The sequence below is a fragment of the Caloenas nicobarica genome, chromosome 6 (assembly GCF_036013445.1).
Source record: "Caloenas nicobarica isolate bCalNic1 chromosome 6, bCalNic1.hap1, whole genome shotgun sequence".
Classification (NCBI taxonomy): domain Eukaryota; kingdom Metazoa; phylum Chordata; class Aves; order Columbiformes; family Columbidae; genus Caloenas; species Caloenas nicobarica.
The window spans coordinates 22,648,308-22,654,307 of NC_088250.1; positions in this window are offsets into that span (position 1 = coordinate 22,648,308).

Here is a 6,000-nt window from a genome sequence, read left to right on the forward strand (position 1 = left end):
TGAACAGAGTAGACACACCACAATCATTCCAGGGCTTTAAGAAAGACTAGGCCTTGTAAAAATAAAGATCAGTGATGAGTGCGAGATTTGTAGCTAAACTGATCAGGATGAGAATCAAGAAACTTGTAAGAGGCCCTCACTATTTCGGGGTCTTAATAAGTGTAGGTTTCTCATTGTTTTGTGCTGCTCCATCTGTTATGTTTCTCCCGAGGCCTCGAGGGAGCAAGAGCTTATTGTTTATATACCAGAGAAGCAGAAAAGGGGGTTTGGTTTCAGTCACTGTTGGCTGAGAAAGTTCTTGAAGAGTCAGTGGGGTGGATAGAAAAAAGTGACATCACAGGCAGGAAAGTCCCAAGGACTTCTTTACAGAGAAAGAAACGAGAGCATCTAACGAAGCAATGGTGTGGAATAGGAGAGAGCTGCCCCCAGTTTTTCTTTACTCGCCCCTCTCTCCTTCCAGTGTTTTCCTTTTCCCCTAGCCTAACAAACAGAAATTAAAACAATCAAGTCTAGAAAAGCTCTTTCACAGCCCATTCTCTCACTTGCACCTTGCATCACTGCTATTCCTATACATGGGTATAATAAATGCTGGAAAAAACTGTGTCCTGTCTCAAAGGGCTATCGCCCATCTGGATGTGCCAGCACCCCACAGCACTGCATGAAAGACTATATAAAGTGATTGCACTGTCTGAAGATGGAAGGTTTACAGCTGGTGAAGTATCTCTGCTAAGATTCATGGTCTTGCTACTCCACTGCTGAAATTAGAGGACGGCACATAAAAATCAATTTTTCTATGCTTGTAGCTTGTGTCTTTCATACTATGCTGCACTGTATGGTCAGCAGTCAGAGCTCTGACACAGGTCTCTTCATACAGTATCTACGTGCCGAATTGTGAGATTTGAACAGCAACTGTTTCTGTTCAACATTTTTTTCCAAACGGCTCTTAGAAGAGCTATATAAAATACAGCTTCCTACATGTTGTCCAGCATTTTAAATGGATGTGTAACTAGCAAGTCACCTTTGAAAACACAGTTTCTGAAAACCTTAAACCAGTATGAGATGGTGCCATGAGAAGGGACAGCCCCGTTCTCCACCTGCTCATTACCACTGTCCTGGCTTGAGCACCTCTGCATCTCTGCATTGTAGCCAGATCAGCTCACTGGTCCAGCTGAAAACTACAAATAAGTGGCTGGATTTCAGCCAGATCAAAGAGACGATCCATCACGCTACAGAAAAGAAGTTAAGAGGCTTAATATGTCCCCTCGCTTTTAGAGTGCAAAGGACTAGCTGACTATCTACAGTGCCTTCGAAATTTCAGTGCAAAGCTCAATAGGGCTTAAGGTGCCAGAGTATGAATAAATGGATCTTGAATGCTCGAATGTTGGCGCTGAACAAGGCTCTAATGAGTGTACAGTCAACAAAGATTAACACAGATCCTGTATGTGTTATAGAACCCATTATAGGTAGGACAAAAAAAAAATCAAAAAGGGTTACTAAAATGCCCTAATACTAGCAAGTCTAGGGATCAAATTGAGCTACATTCAGTTACAGCAGAACTTCTCTTCCAAGATCAGGAGGTGACAAGGATCACCCTTTGTGTTTCAACATGGACATCATGACATCACGACAGCATTTTATGCAATATGCGTGGCAAGGATCATCTAATGTAAACATAGGTATACAAAGACTTCTATAGGGAAAGTTTGGGGGTTCCCTCAAATGTTTTCTCACCCTCTTTAAAACTTATTTCAGGGCACTGACCATAGGACTATGGCAAGATGTACTCCAAGGAAATATGAAAAAAATTGGTAAAAATCAGTTTATCATTATCTTTACTTACTGTTAGCCAATAACAGGTGATGACTTGCTTTTGGTTATAGTTACATACTCAGTTTTCCTATTTATCAGAAATGATCTCTGAACAATTGCCAATTTTCAGTCAAATGTCACTAAATGAACAAAAATTAATTTGTTTTTCCCTATAAGAGGCCCTTAAGTTCTTCTTTCTAGCATTAGACAATATTTTTTTTCACTCAATGAAAATACCATTCTTAACTTTTTTCTTGTATACAGTGAAATAACCTTTCTACCAGATTCAGATGAGCTCCTCTGGTGCTCCATGACCAGAGGAACAAACAAAGGTAAATTCATACCTGAGAAAGATTCAAAGCAGTTCAAGTTTCCCTTTACAAAACGAGAAATAAACTGACTGTCTCCAAAGCGAACAGCAATGTGGGAGACAAAGTAATGTGAGAAAAGCATTCACCCAATCTCTAATGGATCTGGTTAAGTGATTAAGGCCTTTCAGCCATCTAGCTGAGGTGTGCTTTTCATCGAATCAATCTTTGCCCTGCTATCCATTGTGAGAAATGTATCCCCACAAGTACATTCTTCTGTAAGTGTCAGGCCAGAGATATGTCCATTTTTAGTGTGTTTGTGTGGGGACAGTGACTATACAATTCAAAGATGCAATGATAACAGAAGTGCCATATGTATGGGATGAGCTAGATGTTTCCAGATGCCTGAATAGGAGAATGCGCTGACTACTTATGCTGTTAATAAAACATGCTGTGATTTCTTTTCTCAGAAGCCAGAACCCTGAGTTTAACATTCCCAGTATGGGCATTATGTAAAGATGTTCAGAATGAAATCTCCATTAATTTTAACTGCAGCATAGCTACAGAAAATTGAATCACGTATCATTTATATCCTTTCGGATAAAAGACACCAGGTAGATAGGAATTTTGATATCCCCCTAACAACTGCCCAGCAATTCTGAATGAACATAAATCGTGATTCTGAACCTACTGACAAGCAATCATGAAAAATACTGTGTACTTCCACTTCTATAGCCTCTTTCTCATTTCTGTTGCAAATACAACCTGTAAACAAAACCGTGTTTTTTCAGTTATCGCTTACATAAGCCCAGGTCAGGCTCCGACAGCAAAGAAGAGCCAAACTCCCCTCAAGTCCAAAACAAAGGGCGAAGGACCCCTCCACCTCAATAAACTGCTGCAACCAGCTTCCGCTTCAACGCCAAACCGCTTCCAGCTGCTCCTTTTAACCTGGCAGAGCCCCCGAGCCGGTACGGCGGGCACTGCGGGCGGGGCGCCGGGACACCCGGCTGCCGCCTGCGGACGGCCCAGGTGCGGCAGCCGACCCTCCGCCCCGGGCCTCTGCCGCAGCCGACTACAGCCAGGCGAGACGGGCAGCCCGCTGTCACTCGAAACGACAAAAGCGAGCGAAAAGGCAGCTGGGGAGACGGCCGGGGAGCTCTTGTGTGCCGCAGGGACGCGGCTCTGCAATGGCGGCGGGGCCCGCCGGCACGGAGCGGCGCCGGGAGGGGGGGAGAGGTTGCCTAGCAACCGGCCCGGGGCTGCGGCACCCGCGCTGCGGCCCGGCGCACTGCGCGGGAAGGGAAGAGCAGCCGCCGCCCGCGGGCTGCGGAGGCTCCCCGTGGAAACCTGCTGCAAGCAGCTCATCTTCTCCAGAAGGAAAGCTTCTCCTGCCGGCTGCAAGCAGGACCTAATCCAACGGGAGAAGCCGGAGGGGCAGCAAAGGGTGGGAATTTAGCGTAGGGTAGATAGGGGCAGGGTTACAGCAGCAGAGCGGGAGGGGTTTGCTGCGGCCTTGCTCCGCCGGTGAGGTGAATCCGCGGCCCAGTCACCAGCCAGGAACAGCTGAGGCCCTGGGCCAGCCCCCGAGCCCCGGCGAGCCGCTCCCCTCTGTCCTGGGGGCTTAGCCGGGATGGTGCGACATCCAGGCGTCATGGAACCGAGGGGTCGTCATCCCTCCTTGTGTTAACTCGGTGTACCCACAGCCACGCTGCTCACTGTCTGCAGTCAGCCCATCCCCTCCTTCGTGTGGGGGTGGTGTTTGCTTTTTTTGATAGGAAAGGGTGACTGTAAAACCACAGAAACAGGCATGGGGATTGGGGTGCTGGGACAGTTTTTACATCATCTGTGCTTCTAAAAGTTGTCCTTATTTCAAGCTGTTGGTATGTATTTAAGAGAAAATAACCTCCACCACCACATGCCAAATAACCCTGAGTTTAGGTTTGGTTTACACGAGAGCGCATTTGTAAATTTGCGAGGGAAAAAATAAAGAGAATCTGAATCTAAATAGAGTATTCTCTAAATAGGCCTGCAGTTGCAAAGATAGTTTATTAGTAACAAACACAACTGCCTCTTGAGGAACTTATTTCTAAAACCAAAACACAATAGACACAGAAAGCGTGAGGACCATCCCCCATGGGGGAAGCAAACATCTCCATGGATAACATATGAGAATTTTCCCCCGGGAACCGCACTGCCGCTGCTGGGCTCCCTGCAGCTGCACAGCACCAGCTGCAAAGGGGATCCTGCAGGAGTTGATGCAGCTGAAAGAAGCATTAACTCCCTGGATACCTATCGGCCTCCACGGGCAGGACGCCATAGACTGTGTTTCCTCAACAGCACTACTCATGTCCCTACCTGCGTGTGCTACAGTGTAGTTGCACCTGGGAACACACCAAGCAGACAGGAGCAGCCAAAAACACAACTAACATGCACAACTCCCTTCCCGGTGTGTTGCCTCCACCAGATTCCCTTTGCCACTGAAATGGAAGAGCTGGCTTTGTGTCAGGGAAGTGCCACTTCAGATAAGCCAGAAGCGAAGAGGTTTTAGGAATTTTGGAAATCAGGTCATAGACAAGATCCCATATTTACTTCCGAATATTCTTTTAGTCTTATGATGGTTTATGGGTTAGCAGTTGTCACTATATCCTTAGGGATTAAGTGCAGATGGGTCAAAGCCAGCTTCTAGTTATGGGTTGTCATGTTTCAGAATTACAGGTGGGGCGGGTGATACTGTTTATTACTGAGATGCCTGACCTGTCCTTTTACTTCCCGCCCACCCCCCCCCCCTGCTTCCTTTCCCTTGCTTGATTATGCCCAACTTCAAGCACTGGGGCTAAAATTTTCCATTTTTGTCTCAGGCTGATTTTTGGAGGGAAGCTTCAACTCAAATGATGGAACTATTTCCAAGAAAAAGCTATAGATATATATTTCTCTTTACAATTTTATAGCTGCCAGTTTTCCAAGCATGAATATGAAGTCTTGCAGAACAGCATCCTGAATTTTGGACTTTTCTGTTGCAGTGTTGTCTAAAATACTTGCCCAGACTTGAAACATGTTGAAAAATTAGTTTGCATGTATTTGGAAGAACACCGCAGAGGTTTAAAGGTGTGAATTCCAGAGATAATGCCTTTTCTGTTAATGTTTGAGTTTCCAGCTGAGGGGATTTTCCTGCAGCTGAAGTCGGTGTCTCTACAGACTGTGCTGACCTAAGAGTGGGAATGCTTTTGTCTTTGTGTTCTTAATGATCCTATACATTGGTTATTAAGAAAAAATGCAAAAGGAAATACAGAAGTAGAATAGAGGAGGTAGGAAAAAAGGGAGACATATCTGTGATTGAAGACTGGCAGCAGAAAAACCTCCAGGGAAATGATATGTGGAAGAACTGTCTGCCTGGATAAAGAGATTGTCTAAAAATTTGCTGTAGTTGTCCTGGAGGCTGGTTGTAGAGACAGAAAAACCTCAGAGACTTGTAGGTTATGATGACCAAGAAAATCATCTAGGTTGATCAGTTTGACCTCACAGGAGACCAGGCTGGGAAAAAGTGAAGGAAGTGGGATGGGGAGCAAGGAGGAGCCTATATAATGGGACAAGCTGAGATAGGACAAAACAAGAAAGCTTAGACTGAATGGACAAGAGAGAGAATAAAAACCGAGATGACTGGAATTATTTAGAAGAATGGACAATAAGATCTGAAAATTAGTTTATAGAGAACTATAAAGATTACAAGTTCAGAGGTTTGAGAAGTATGTGTAAGCATGCATTCAATAACTCACATGGTGAGTATCAATATGAGGTGAGGGTATCAATATGGCCTCCTCAAAATTTTGTGCAAACACTGCAATAAAAAACACGTATTACTGCAGGAAGAAGGACTCAAATGACA